At 39.8% G+C, this 16,239-nt stretch overlaps 1 protein-coding gene across 2 annotated transcripts in view; it reads left to right on the forward strand.

Annotated features, from left to right (window-relative positions):
* The window catches only part of LOC126175652 (DNA ligase 3), a 644,184-nt gene extending 634,022 nt beyond the window's left edge, over positions 1-10,162 (forward strand). For both annotated transcript variants that reach the window (XM_049922552.1, XM_049922551.1), the window contains exon 24: positions 9,614-10,162. The gene's annotated coding sequence lies outside the window, so the exon portion shown is untranslated. The remainder of the gene's footprint in view (positions 1-9,613) is intronic.
* Positions 10,163-16,239: the final 6,077 nt, after the last annotated feature.

The raw sequence follows: 16,239 nt of genomic DNA on the forward strand, positions 1-16,239 counted from the left end.
TCTAGATTTGTTAGTAACGCCACCTGGTGAGTGAACTTTTCCCCAAATACCTTAACCTACCTATTCCTTTAAACTATTATTAGTTGGTGTTGGCGTCTTGAAGATGGTATTATGTGTTCAGAGCTGTAAAATTGTCGTACTTATCACAAAATTTACATAAACAAAAAGTTTCAATTTGTAATTAGAAACAATAGCCTCATCATAAATAAAAAATTTAAAAAAATGCTGGACGGGCGCCCCATTTGCTTTCTTCATTGTTCTATTCGTCCACGAGACTCAGAGGGCCATAGACATGCTGTGTTTCTTGACTTCCGCAAGGCGTTCGATACAGTTCTCCACAGTCGTTTAATGAACAAAGTAACAGCTATGGACTATCAGACCATTTGTGTGATTGGATTGAAGAGTTCCTAGATAACATAACACAGCATCTCATTCTCAATGGAGAGAAGTCTTCCGAAGTAAGAGTGATTTTAGGTGTGCCGCAGGGGAGTGTCGTAGGACCGTTGCTATTCACAATACACATAAATGACCTTGTTGATAACATCGGAAGTTCACTGAGGCTTTTTGCGGATGATGCTTTGGTATGTCGAGAGGTTGTAGCAATGGAAAATTGTACTGAAATACAAGAGGATCTGCAGCGAATTGACGCATGGTGCAGGGAATGGCAATTGAATCTCAATGTAGACAAGTGTAATGTGCTGCGAATACATAGAAAGAAAGATCCCTTATCATTTAGCTACAATATAGCAAGTCAGCAACTGGAAGCAGTTAATTCCATAAATTATCTGGGAGTACGCATTAGGAGTGATTTAAAATGGAATGTTCATATAAAGTTGATCGTCGGTAAAGCAAATGCCAGACTGAGATTCATTGGAAGAATCCTAAGGAAATGCAACCCGAAAACAAAGGAAGTAGGTTACAGTACACTTGTTCGCCCACTGCTTGAAAATTGCTCACCAGTGTAGGATCCGTACCAGATAGGGTTGACAGAAGAGATACAGAAGATCCAACGGAGAGCAGCGCGCTTCGTTACAAGATCGTTTAGTAATCGCGAAAGCGTTACGGAGATGATAGATAAACTCCAGTGGAAGACTCTGCAGGAGAGACGCTCAGTAGCTCAGTACGGGCTTTTGTTGAAGTTTCGAGAACATACCTTCACCGAGGAGCCAAGCAGTATATTGCTTCCTCCTACGTATATCTCGCAAAGATACCATGAGGATAAAATCAGAGAGATTATAGCCCACACGGAGGCATACTGACAATCTTTCTTTCCACGAACAATACGAGACTGGATTAGAAGGGGGAACCGATAGAGGTACTCAAAGTACCCTCCGCCACACACCGTCAGGTGGAAAGTGGAGTATGGATGTAGATGTAGATGTTTCACTGGCTCACCACCTATATCTCACTTCACAACTCAACACCTCTATTCACTACACTACTGCTCCTGCGAACATACCTCGGAAGGCCCAACGGTAACGACCGGCCCCCGAGTCATCCTCAGCTGATACGTATCACTAGATGCGGATATGGAGGGGCATGTGGCCAATATGCTGCTCTCCCGGCTGCTGTCAGTTTTCGTGACCAGAGCCACTACTTCTCAATCAAGTAGCTCCTCAATTGGCCTCCGAAGGTCTGGGTGCATTCTAGTCGCCAACAGCGCTCGGCAGATCCTAACTGTGATCCACCCAATTGATAACTAACCCGTCAGCTCCTAACTTCGGTGACCTGACGGGAACCGGTTTACCACTACGGTAAGGCGGTTGACTCCACTACCCTGCTGTGAACTTATGAAATTGTGTATTTTACTTACACCTCGTGACTGCTCATAATGGCCCATCTCTCATTACCTAACATATAATTTCAACAAACTGTACCAATTCCGAAGTGTTTTCGAGAGAACCTCAGTGTTTGAAACAGCATATACTCATAGGACATACGCTGTAATATAAAACCTTCCAAAGGCAGGCCTCAACTAAAACGACGAAAGACCATATGGCGTCTTCTCAGAACTCGATACGACCACAAAGTCAATAGACATCCCAAACGGTCGAAACATATAACATGTACACATCATAGTGATGTCAAGGAGCGTTACTATCGCGGAAAGCCTAACATCTCCCACAAAAGGAATGCTGTATCGTTTGATTTGAAGAGAGGGAGTGATATCGACTGAATATCTAGAAATTAAATATGTGTGTTTGAACTAAAACGTCAGAGATGACATTATTGGTAAGGCTAGTCTGATAAAATACTTCCCAATTCCCCGGAATCGAAATTTCTTTCCCAAATTTTCCCCAGGCTTTCCATTTCCGCAAAAGTTCTCCAACAACTGCGAAAAAAAAAAATCAATCTGGAGTAGCTGAGGCACACCATCCCCTAGCGCAGTGCGCTCTAGTGAGTACGAGCGCGCAAAATGCCGTTTTGCAGACCTCTTATTGTGATCACGAAACAGGAAGTCTTCCACGCGGGTATTTGTTCCGACACCTGTATGCCGCTGCACTTCATGTCACAGGTGGTGTCCGAAGCTAGTTTCTACGAACAGTAAATATTGACGTTAATTATTGACTAAACCGTTACCCAAACAAAAAGAAAACTAAGAGAAATTGTCGTCTGCAAATTATCTATACTTCTTGCAGGCGACATTGCCATTCACATTGAAAACTCACCCAATATAGCTGCATGTTGTTCTTGTTGTGGTCATCAGTCCAAAGACTGCTTTGATGCAGCTCTCCATGCTACTCTATCCTGTGCAAGCCTCTTCATCTCCGAGTAACTGCTGCAACCTCCATCCTTCTGAATCTGCTTACTGTATTCATCTCTTGGTCTCCCTCTACGATTTTTACCCCCATGCTTCCCTCCAGTACTAAATTGGTTATCCCTGATGCCTCAGAATGTGTCCTACCAACTGATTCCTTCTTTTAGTCAGGCTGTACCATTTCTCTTCTCCCCAAATCTATTCTGTACCTCCTCATTAGTTACATGATCTTCCCATCTAGGCTTCGGCATTCTTCTGTTGCATCACATTTCAAAAGCTTTTATTCTCTTTTTTGTTTAAATTGTTTGTCGTCTCTTTTCAATTCCACACATGGCTACACTCCAAACAAATCCTTCCAGAAAGGGCTTCCTGACACTTAAATCTGTACTGGATGTTAACAAATTTCTTTTCTTCAGAAATGATTTTCTTGCCATTGCCAGTCTGTATTTTATATCCTCCGTACTTCGACAGTCGACAGTTGTTTTGCTTCCCAAATAGCAAAACTCATCTACTACTTTTAGTGTCTCATTTCTTAATGTAATTCCCTCAGCATCACCTGATTTAATTCGACTACACACCATTATTCTCGTTTTGCTTTTGTTGGTGTTCAGCGTAAGTGTCATTTTGCGCCTCAAAACCAAGAGCTTTGAAACCTAAATTTCTCGCCAAGTGCAGTGCAATGGTTTCGCTCATACCTGACGTCTAGCCAGCAATGCGTCATGTATGACATCTTCTTTGGTGTGACGTCATAAGCGAGTGACTGCGTGTGAGAACGCTCTCTAAGTTTTTATATATTTTTAGGTTTCAGATACATATTTTAACGGTTTTTGTGATAACATTTACTATATAAGTGACGTATTAGTGGTTTCTTCATTCACCTCTGCCTTTATTGTGTTGTGACCTGATATTTGTGTGTGTTTCGTATCGAGCAACGTAACCTCTTACCTGTGTTTACATTCCGCGCTGACCAGTTGCAGCTGTAGCGGCGCATCGTAAGCTAAGTACTGATTAATTGTTTGTGTATAGTGGTTTATTTGGGAACTTTAGTAGTCTTCAACCGGTGTTCTTGGTTTTTTCTGGTGAAATAATTTCAGAAGAACCTTTTGGGAACTGTTTTCAGCTTCGTTACTGTGTCATTAGACGTTTGATTCTCTTTCTGCATTAGTCTTTTGTTATATTCACATTTGTTGTTTATTAGTACTGTTAATAATAGTAGTTACTTCCCTTGTAGAGTAAGTTTGTGATTATTGTAGTCAGGTTTTGAACATCTTCTTATTGTAGTAGCGGAACTTAGAAAAAGTAAAATTTTACCATGAGTGAGAAGTGTGGGCTTTGCCGTAGGTTCGTGAGTAGTGGATTGCGGTGTGAGACTTGTTCGAAGTATTTTCACTGGCGGGAATGCAATGGGGAAGCCAGTGGGCATTCTGGTGAGATCTTCTCCTGGAACTGCAGGTTATGTAGCAAGAGCAAGTTGATAGAGGAGCAGGAGCGTAAGATCTGTGCCCTTCAGGTGCAATTGAAAAACGCACAGGAGGAGCTAGATAGGATGAGGAGGGAGAAGGAGGTTGGGGAATGGGAGCTGGCTGTTGGCAAGAGATCTGCTAGGAGAAGAAGATTTTTAGATAGTTTTACTACTGGTGTTTACAATAGATATGTCCAACTGTCAGAGTCTAGTGGAGAGGAATCTCTAGTAGCTGTAGATGTAGGAAGTATGCAGCAGACCTCAGTAGTTACGGTGGCTAGAACAGTTGCAGGAAGAAGAAGGTTCTGCTGTTAGGTAGTTCTCATGGCAGAGGTGTAGGCCAGCAGTTGCAGGAAGTGCTGGGGAGTGAGTACCAGGTCACCAGCATTGTGAAGCCTAATGCAGGATTGGCTCAGGTGACTGTTAACGTAGGGGGGGGGGGGGGTTATGTAGGGATTTTACTAAAGAGGATCAGATAGTGATTGTGGGTGGGGCTGGTAAAAGTATTGATAGGGATGGGGAGTATAACATAGGCGGTGACCTGGAAAAGATAGCCACTCAGACTGGCAACACGAATGTGCATTTCGTGGAACTGTTTCAGCGTCACGATCGGCCTCATCTTAATACAGCCGTCAGGCGTAATAACATGAGACTTGGGGATGCGCTGATGACAGAAAGCATGGGTCACATTTCAGTGGTGTCGGTGGAGTCTATCAGCAGGACGGGTTTCACTAGACATGGCCTGCACCTCAACAGGTATGGGAAGGGGAGGTTGGCAAAGCTTATAGGTGACAGCATAGGTGGGGTTAGTGAGATCACTCATGGGAAAATTCCTGCAGTAGTGGGTGTTAGAGCTGCACCTTTTTTAGATTGAAGTCAGCTGATAGGTATTCCTGCTTAAGGGAAGTCTCTCTAACAAAGGAACCACTTTTGACAAAGCTTAGGTATCCGAGTAATGAGGGAATTAGTATATTTCATCAAAATATACAAGGTATTAAAGATAAAGATAGTGAACTGCTTATAGATGTTGACTCTGAAATTATTGGTATATCTGAACACTTCTTAAATAAGGAGATAATTCAGAGGCTTCCTTTACCAGCATACAGGTTGGCTGGCAGCTTGTCGAGGAGCTCTTTGCGGTGTGGGGGAGTAGCCATGTATGTGAAAAACGGCATCCCATTTGAGTCAATTGACGTTTCAAAGTACTGCACTGAAAAGGTGTTTGAATGTTGTACAGGTGTGGTTAAATTTAACGGAGCTAAACTTCTAACTGTTGTTATTTATAGATCCCCAGACTCCGATTTCACAGCATTTTTGCTAAAGCTAGAGGAGGTTCTTGGTTCACTTTATAGGAAATACAAAAAGTTAGTTATATGTGGTGACTTCAATATTAATTGTATAAGTGATTGTGCAAGGAAGAGGATGCTGGTAGACCTCTTTAATTCATATAATCTTATGCAAACCGTATTCTTTCCAATGAGAGTGCAAGGGAACAGTAGAACAACCATAGACAACATTTTTGTTCATTCCTCATTACTAGAAGGGCATTCTGTTAGCAAAAAGGTGAATGGCCTTTCAGATCATGATGCAATAATTTTAACGCTAAAAGATTTTTGTGCTGCAACACGTGTTAAATATAGTCATCAGCTGTTTAGGAAAGCTGATCCAGTTGCTGTAGAGACCTTTGTAAACCTTATGAAGGAACAAGAGTGGCAAGATGTTTATAGCGCTGATACAGTAGACGATAAATATAATGCTTTTCTGAAGACTTTTCTCATGCTCTTTGAAAGTTGCTTTCCGTTAGAGCGTTCAAAACAGGGTACTAGCACAAACAGGCAGTCTGGGTGGCTGACTAGAGGGATAAGAATATCTTGTAGAACAAAGTGGCAATTATATCAAAACGTTAGAAACAGTCAAAATCTAAATGCAGCAGCCCATTACAAACAGTATTGTAAGGTGCTTAAAAGTGTTATTAGGAAGGCAAAAAGTATGTGGTATGCAGATAGAATAGCTAAGTCTCAGGATAAAATTAAAACCATATGGTCAGTCGTAAAGGAAGTGGCTGGTCTGCAGAGACAGGTCGAGGATATAGAATCAGTGTGTAGTGGGAATGTCCGTGTTACTGATAAGTCGCATGTATGTACAGTATTTAATAATCACTTTCTGAATATAGCTGGTGAAACAAATAGAAACCTATTCCCAACAGGGAATCATATAGCGCTCTTAGAAAAAAGGGTTCCGAGACTGTTACCTGAAATGCTCCTCCATGATACTGACAAGAGGGAGATTGAGTTAATAATTAAATCACTAAAGACCAAGAACTCTCATGGATATGACGGGGTATCTAGAAGAATACTGAAGTATTGTTCTATGTATGTTAGCCCAGTACTTAGCCATATCTGTAACTTTTGCTTTAGGAGTGTTCGGTTTCCTGACCGATTAAAGTACTCGGTAGTGAAGCCACTTTATAAAAAGGGAGACATTGATAATGTTGACAATGTTAGACCTATTTCTATGCCATCGGTGTTTGCTAAAGTTATCGAGAAGGTTGTATATACAAGGTTACTGGGGCATTTAATTTCACATAATTTGCTGTCAAATGTTCAGTTTGGTTTTAGAAATGGTTTAACAACTGAAAATGATTCTCTTTTCTCTGTGAGGTTTTGGACGGATTAAATAAAAGGTTGCGAACGCTAGGTGTTTTCTTTGATTTAACGAAGGCTTTTGACTGTGGTGACCACAAAATATTACTGCAGAAGTTGGACCATTATGGAGTAAGGGGAGTAGTTTACAATTGGTTCGCCTCTTACTTTAAGAACAGAAAGCAGAAGCTAATTCTCCGCGATATTGACAGTGGTAATGATGTTCAGTCCCAATGGGGCACTGTTAAGTGGGGCATTCCCCAAGGGTCGGTGCTGGGGCCACTGCTGTTTCTTATTTATATAAATGATATGCCTTCTAGTATTACAGGTGATTTAAAAATATTTCTGTTTGCTGATGACACCAGCTTGATAGTGAAGGGTCTTGTGTGTAATATTGAAACAGTAACAAATAATGTAGTTCATGAAATAAGTTCGTGGCTTGTCGAAAATAATTTGATGCTAAATCACAGTAAGACTCAGTTTTTACAGTTTCTAACTCACAATTCAACAAGAACCGATATTTTGATCAGACAGAATGGGCATATTATAAGCGAGACAGAACAGGCGTTCGGATAGACAGTAAGCTGTTGTGGGAAGCCCATGTCCAGGATCTTGTTCAAAAACTAAATGCTGCTTTATTTACCATTAGAACAGTATCTGAAATAAGTGACACTTCAACACGAAAAGTAGTCTACTTCGCATATTTTGGGGTAATTCTTTTGATTCAAAAAGGATATTTTTGGCTCAAAAACGGGCTGTTCGAGCTATATGTGGTGTAAGTTCGAGAACCTCTTGTCGAACCCTATTCAATAGTCTGGGAATTCTGACATTGCCCTCACAGTATATATTTTCTTTAATGTCGTTTGTTGTTAGCAGTATTAGCCTATACCCAAGAGTTAGCAGCTTTCACTCAGTTACTACTAGGCAGAAATCAAATCTGCATGTAGAATGCACTTCCTTGACTCTTGTGCAGAAAGGAGTGCAGTATTCTGCTGCATCCATTTTCAATAAGCTACCACAAGAACACAAAAATCTTAGCAGTAGCCCAAACTCTTTTAAGTCTAAACTGAAGAGTATCCTCATGGCTCACTCCTTCTATTCTGTCGAGGAGCTCCTGGAAGAGCTAAAAAATTAAGCAAATTCCAGTGTTACATTGTTGATTTTCTTTATTTAAACTTACGACTTGTCACCTGAATATGTTTTTTTATATTTCACTTTATCTGTTTCTAATATCGTGTTATAATTTCATGTATTGACTCGTTCCATGACCATGGAGACTTCTCCTTAATTTTGTCCCACGGAACAATAAATAAATAAATACATAAATAAATAAGTAAATAAAATAAAAAGTCACATTGGGGGCGGGTAACATCAGGTGTCACCGAGGGTTCAGTATTAGGTCTTATACTCTTTTCATTGTACGTAAAAGATGTGTCATCAGTTTTGTCCTGCTGCAAATACAACATGTACACCGATGTCTACCAGTTGTATGTAAGTGAAAAACAAATAAACTAGATGACAGCTGTCGAGAATCTTAATATCGACCTGTATGCAGTATCAAAATGGGCACAGAATGTAGGGGGAATCCCTACCATCTCTAAAGCTAAATGGGACAAATATCAATTTCTACCATCCAGCAAAGAGTGTAGGAGTAATAACAGGTGGAAATATAAATTGGACTGAGCACTTAACTACAATGTGCAAGTACACATCAGCGTCTCTCTATGCCTTACAAAACTATAAAGAGCTATTCCCTACTGACCTGAAAAAAACTTGTACAAAAACCTGTAATTCCAATTATTGATTACAGCGATGTTATCCTACAAGATCTTTCCCAGGAAATCTCACATGGAACTGGTTACGAACACCTGTGTTCGTGATACCTGTGATGTTCGACTCTTTGGGGACAAATGCAGAGATTTTCATTACCTCTGTCTTCTCTACTGTCTTATCAACCAACACTGTCCCTCATAACTCTTCTCGACCGTAACGTTGTCATCTGGACAACAAGGCAGAGACACCCGTTCCAATTGGAGCAAAATCCTTTCTGTCTCAATTTATCGTTCCGCCACTTCATGGAAGTCCTCCTCAGTAGTAAGAAGCCAACTCTGGATTAACTTCCCCCATTACATTAGAGAACTGAACAGCATCTCCAGGTTCAGAAGACAGTTAATGACGTATCTACTAAAGCAAAAATAAGAATTGTTATTTATGTCACTGTTATTGTTATTATTATTATGATTTTTATTGTTATTATTATTATCACTATTGTTACGACTGTTAGTGGCAGCAGTTGCCGTTGTACAAGTACTACCAGTATTAAGTTTGTTAGTTCATAGTCAGCATAATTTACTCACGTTGGCACTTCAGATACTCGAATCATTTTAATACCATTTGTCACATTAAAATTGTTATTTCTTAGAAAACTATGATGTAAAAAAAGCACCGTATGTTTGAAACCCTGGTCTGTTGTGCGAGGGCTCGATGGTCCTAATCAGATCAGGTTAAATAAATAAGAAAATGAAAAAACCCTCGATGATTCTAAGGTATCACCGAAAAAACAGTTTATACCATGTTGCTCAGGGCAGATCGTATCATAACGCCAAAATTCTGTCAAATACTAATCTACAATATGAAAGAAAAACAAGTTCGTGCATAATTTTTTTTAATTTTGTTGTCCTGATATGAATAGATGTATATATGATGAGATAAATTCTATCTGATTGAATGTGCTGTTTTATTCTGTTTCAGTTACAACGCGTATAGTCTGGAATCTCAACAGTGGATAGCGACATCGCATCTGTATATCAGAACGAGTTCTCTGCCATGTACATCCGACGGCAAATTTCCTGAATAAAGAGGAAATATTTTGCATTTTCGTACCTGAGTGTACGAGGGCGAAAACCAGCATTATGCGACTCCTACAATTATCAGGGTAAAGCTTGGTGTGGAAACTTGCAGTTGCTTATCGTACAATACATTATGCACGACCGTTTTGGGAATCTGGCTAATGGGGAAGGCTTAGTTAGGAAGAGTCCTTGTAAAATGTACTACATTAAATATTTAACTACAAGACAGTATGATGCTGAACTCGTGTATTTCGCAATTTTGCCCTGTATCGTACCTTGGGATGCAGAAGTATATATTAGTCTTGTGAACATATGCAAATATTTTTTCAGCAGTGTACGAAATTGTTGTTAATTATTCGGGAGTTTCTTGCTTGTTTGTCGGGAATAGTGAAATATTCAGTTCATGGTATTTGTGAACTGTCAGCAACAAGAAAAATAAAAATAAAAATAAAAATTAATGTTATCACATTTTGCTTTTTTTTTTTTTTCTCGGGAATAGTGAAATAATCAATTCATGGTATTTGTGAACTGTCAGCAACAAGAAAAATAGAAAAAATTAATGTTATCACATTTTGCGTTTTTTTTTGTCGTGAATAGTGAAATAATCAATTCATGGTATTTGTGAACTGTCAGCAACAAGAAAAATAGAAAAAAATTATGTTATCACATTTTGCGTTTTTTTTTTGTTCATAACCTTCATACACATCTCAGTCTAAAAACGTCAAAATGTTGGAAAGAACATTAAATACTTTGAGCCTCTTAAATAGTGAGCCTATCAACCCTGAATAACGAATCTGAAAGAGACGCCTTTAATCTTGATCTAAGAACAGAAAAAGAAGATAGCATACTTGTAAAATTAGTGAACTGATCCTATGTCGCCACCCGCTTAGCGATGCGTAGTAACCTGCCGCTTTTCGGGACACGATGAGGACAACCTGATGCTCATGGAACCCGCCTCGCGGGTTAATGATAGGGCTCGTGTTTTTCGACTGATTTTCGTCATCCCACTATGTAAATACCGGGTTGGTTCTCACGTTCCGCCCTGGGATACCTGTAGGCAAACTTTTAGAAAAGGATCTCACACTTGCAAATGAGATACACTATAGACGCAGCCAAGTGGGATTCGCAGGTTCCGGCCTGAGGGATCAATAAAAGACTGATGACGGTAGATGTATAGTCTCTTTTAAACCGCCATCATCATTCTTCGTGTTACACATGTTATTTTGCAGATCTATTATAAATCATGTAATTTCAGTTGCTTGAAGTTAATCATACACCGCGTTTCTCCAGTGTAGAACACTCTGGCTTCGTGTTGGATATCTCGAGGACTCTACTCGTCCTTCTGCTCGTAACCTTGCCCCATGTACCACCACACACACTCTACAGAATGCCTCGGGTTACAGTGGCACCGAATAAGCTCTTCCGTTGATACACAGACTTCAGTTTACATTAAATGGAAATACAGTGGTATATGTTTTTACAGCTCGCAGAAATCAACATTCGCCGTATCTTGAATCATTAGTAAATTATGTTCAGTGAAATCTGGAAATAAATTTTCATCATTTGTGAACTGTTTGTGCACACGTCTCAACCTGTGTCACGAGTCGAAGTATGCCAAATACCCAGCAGACAGCACGATTTATCGGACGAGTATGAAGGGTGCGGCCTCAGTTCGGCTTCACACGCTGCTGTCACATCTGTGGCGCCTTGTTTCTTCACTGCATGCATTGAAACGGGATATAAACAACTTGTTTACAGGTTAATTGCCGTCTTTTGCAACTGTAATAAAAATGTTATTAAGACCAGGCGCGTTTCGCTTTATTTTTATGCAACTTCAGCGGTCACTGTAACAATATGACATTTTTCTCTTACAACTCTGTTTGCTTTGATGATTAACAGTTCTAATATTTTACTTACTGCTATAAACAGTATGTATTCTTTTCGTGGCCTTTTTTTTTTTTGTTTATTCCGTTCTTCTTCGTCTTCCACGTGTTTTTCTTGAGTATTTGCATTAGCACACAGAGCTTTCACTGCACTTAACACATTCACAGTTCTGTGTTGGGAACTATCACTGTCCTCTCACCATTTTGCGTGTTATGTTTTGCTATTGAGGGAGGCTTTCGTCTTTTGTTTGTTTTCAAACTGGTGGAGGTGTCTGCTATCGCTCTGTGAGGATTTTCTCTCTCTCTCTCTCTCTGTGTGTGTGTGTGTGTGTGTGTGTGTGTGTGTGTGTGTGTGTGTTTGAACAAAACTTTTTTTTAAAGTCGCTAAAGACGGCAATTAACTTATACAACTTATATACGTGCACCTACGGAAAAAAGAGGTCAAAAACAGAGAAGACAGTATGTGTAAAAAAAGCTTGTGTTGATGACGATGATGATGATGTAATATCGCACTCAAGTTTTTTTACCACGTACTGAAAATGTCGCAAGTTGATTAAAGTTTTCCTTTGATTTGCAACATAAGCTTGAACTGAATTTGCTTTATTTTGTCATTGCGAACAAATTATCGTTAGATGCATGCTTTGAAACGAGAAATTCTCATGTCAGTTGTGTATACCGTATGAGTAGCGTTACTAGCTATGATAACGTATGTTTTCGCATCGCCAGTCTTGAATAAGAGCTCCACGGAGCTCTTGCCTCGTCAAATTTATGTTCAATTAGTTTGTATTCAGAATACAAATTTGACGTAGTAAAAGCTCCTTGAAACATTTATTCAAGGGCTACCAGATGTATGGAATCTCAGACGTGCATCAAATTTGAACTTTCTTTGTGCTGTCTGGGATGAACTCAAGAAAAATCTCAAATTTTGTACATTGTGTGGGAAAGGAGGTACTTATAATGCCAAGACTTTGGATTTCATGCGTCTTCGGTCCATGTTCATTTGCTACAGCAACTTTCCACCTATAACAGCGAAGTGTGTACTCAAAAACATGAAACCTTAACTAAAATTGAGTACATTTTAAATAATTTTGTGTCTTCGGCTTTACTTCGCAAGAATGGCGAACCAGGTTTCCCACTGACACATTATGCGATCCTCCAAGTAACGATAAACATATTATTTAGGCACATATAGGTATGCACATATTCACATTTTTTATGTTCATATCTTTTCCAGTTCCTTTTCCAAATCCAAAATCACTGCAGGTTTATTTTCTGGTGCCTCATTTCGAATGTATCTGAATTTATGCTGGGGTTTAACTTTCGTATTCTTTCTAGCATTCAACCACTGCAAAAACTGCATTCTTATCATCAGCGTCATCCATATGCGTGTTAACTACTTTGAGAGAAGGAAGAATTGATTGGAAAATGACAATGAATAGTGTCAACGCATGTGCAACAGAAATATGACGAGTTACTTCAGTCTGCCGCCGAGTGAGAAGGGGCGATGAGAAGGGCTGGTTTCCAATTCCCTGCTTCCTAGCGCACCGACCATGGGCATTCTTGTCAGATTCAGGAATGGCGATCATCGCTGAAACAACTGGTTTTCGCTCACATCGGCCTTTTTCCGCGTCAGTTTAACCTCATTGATAAAACCTCTCGAAATAACCGGCTTATGAAACAGTTTATTTCCGGTTACTTTTATTCCTGTTGTTTTCTGCAATAAAAGTAGAACAAAGAATGAAAAATTGTGACACACTCAGTTTCAAAATACATAGACTCAAAATATTAATATAAAGAGGCAAATAATGGAAAACATATTCTATCCACCGATCACTGCTTTTCTCGAAAATTGGTAATTGATTGAGTTCTACAAAAAATTACAAGTAGTCTCCTATTGGTTCCAAATTTTTGAAACTACTCAAAAATCATGTTATAATCGGGGATAATGCCACTATTTGGACATACGATTAGTCAGTGTTAAAGAGTGAAAATTGTGGTTTTCGTGTTAATTCGCCGGTTTTTAAGGGCTACAAGCAGAATAAGGCATATTATGTAGACACAAACAGCAGATCAGCTATTTTCTGTTTTTATTGTGTACTATTAATAAATTATTAAGTTATTGATTTATTCCGGTTACCGTAATTTCCGTCCTGTTTTATTATTTCACTGAAATGGAAGACAAAGTCTTTAATCTTTTGAAGCACATGAAGCGTTGTTCAAATAAGTTACGGGAATGCGGCGAGGTTACGTCGCTGACAACCACCGATATTTCGATAGGAGCACACCCTGCCATATTCAAGGCATAAAAATGGTAGGGTAACGGCGGTTGTCGACGACATCAGCCCGCTGCATTCCCGTAATTTATTTGAACATTATATACGCCGGGAGAAACTCAGGTCTAAATTGAAGCGTTCTGATTCATTGCTACATCATTTCTTAAAAATGTTTCCGCACTAAGGTTGGTGCCATTTTGCAATACAACTTATGTGCGGCAACGACAGCGAGGAACTACCGTATATAGTATAGACGAGGTGGGAGAATGTTTAGCACACCTCATATACACGCGTACCTTAAACCAAGAAACAATGCAACAGGAACATTCGTAACAGGTACCAAAGACATACCGAAAAATACCGTTTGTTCCGAACTAAAATACCGGTATCGGTTTTAAACGGTCGGTTTTTCCCATCCTTAGTGACATACTGACACTACACACACACACACACACACACACACACACACACACACACACACACACACACACACACACAGGTTTTTCCCATGCTTAGTGACATACTGACACTACACAAACACACACACACACACACACACACACACACACACACACACACACAGAGAGAGAGAGAGAGAGAGAGAGAGAGAGAGAGAGAGAGAGACTAGCACCAGTTTTCCCATGTACCCTGCTGACGTTTTGACGTACGATGGATACCTAGGATTTTAACAGCAACAATTTTAGCACTGCTACAGATAGATTATGTAATGGCACGACAGAGATTTCGAAATCAGACTGTAAACTGCAAAACATATCCAATTGCAGATGTAGACTCTGGCTATAATTGATTGATCATGAACTGCAGATTAAAACTGAAGATATTGTAGACAGGTAAGATATAGAGAAGGTACCTTATAAATTGGAAAAAAATGCTTGTTGAGTTTCATAGGAGGCATTAGGCAACTATTGACTGAAAAAGGAGAAACAAATCCGAAAGAAGACGAACAGAATATCTATGAGAGATAAAATATTGAAAGAAGCAAAAGGTCAAATAGAGAAACAGACATGGCCTAGCAGAAATCCTTGGAGAACACATGATATATTGAATTTAGCTGAGGAAAGGAGACAATATATAAATACTGCGAATGGAGTAGGGAAAAGGCAGATGGCAGATAAAAGGGTGTAGAAGCATTCATGACTATAGGAAAGCTAGATACTTCCTACAGGAAAATTAAAAGATACCTGTGGAGAAAGAGAAGCAATTGTATGAACATCAAAGAATTCAGATGCCAAACCAGTATTAAGAGAGAGAGAAAAAAAAAGAAGAGGAAAGTGCAAGTAATATACAGGGTGTTTCACAGTTACTGTTACACGCTTCTAAGGGTACAATTCCTATTATGGGCCTCTAGAGGCTGCAGGCGAGGAAACCAGAAATGCACCATTTGGATATGAAATAAGTTTGAAGATTTGATCAGTTAAAAATCTCGCACTTCACAGTAGGCAGACAAACTGAAAAAGGACATCATCAACAGTGCTGGTCGCAATTATGACCTGAAATACCACTTTTTCCCGACTTCGACGGCTACGAGTAACTGGTAGACTGGTACGACCGCCACTAGGAGGGTAGGCTGTGATGCTCCATGGATGCGCCGCACTCACGTTTTTGAAGGAGACGTTCGTCGTCACGTAAACAGAAACGGAAGGCGAGTAGAGTCCAAGCAAAATACCACCGGCCGGAGTGGCCGAGCGGCTCTAGGCGCTACAGTCTGGAACCGCGCGACCGCTACGGTTGCAGGTTCGAATCCTGCCTCGGGCATGGATGTGTGCGATGTCCTTAGGTTAGTTAGGTTGAAGTAGTTCTAAGTTCTAGGGGACTGACGACCTCAGAAGTTAAGTCCCATAGTGCTCAAAGCCATTTGAACCATTTTTTAGCCAAGCAAAATACCGTAGCCAGTAGATGCGCAGATAGATGGCGAGAGACTTTGGAAACTGTGATTTATTAAACGAGGAACTAAGGTTAAAAACAAACGTTTAATGTCTTCACTTATGGTGTTCCGAAAACCACAATGTTTCTCATTTCAACAGCTATCGATAGCCCTTAAAACCTACGTTCTTTCATCGAAAAAGTGTGTAGTTAGTGGAATAATATAGTATGTAATGCCTTGAAAAATAATCATGTGGCAGTATACTCTCCTCTTTGCGTGCTATCATTTGCCGAAATTTCCTTTTGTTATCTGAAACCGTTTATGAAGTATGAGGAACGTCGTGCATTTTGCTTAAGAATATAAAATAAACGTTATTTCGTATTATTTCGTTTGCCGTTTTTATTTCGTTTGTTGGATGACATTATTTGCACTTGCTGTATTGTCTGAGTGAATGAGTGCGTGGATGCGGCATGTGTGTAAAGCATGA

Source organism: Schistocerca cancellata, chromosome 3, assembly GCF_023864275.1.
Source record: "Schistocerca cancellata isolate TAMUIC-IGC-003103 chromosome 3, iqSchCanc2.1, whole genome shotgun sequence".
Taxonomy (NCBI): domain Eukaryota; kingdom Metazoa; phylum Arthropoda; class Insecta; order Orthoptera; family Acrididae; genus Schistocerca; species Schistocerca cancellata.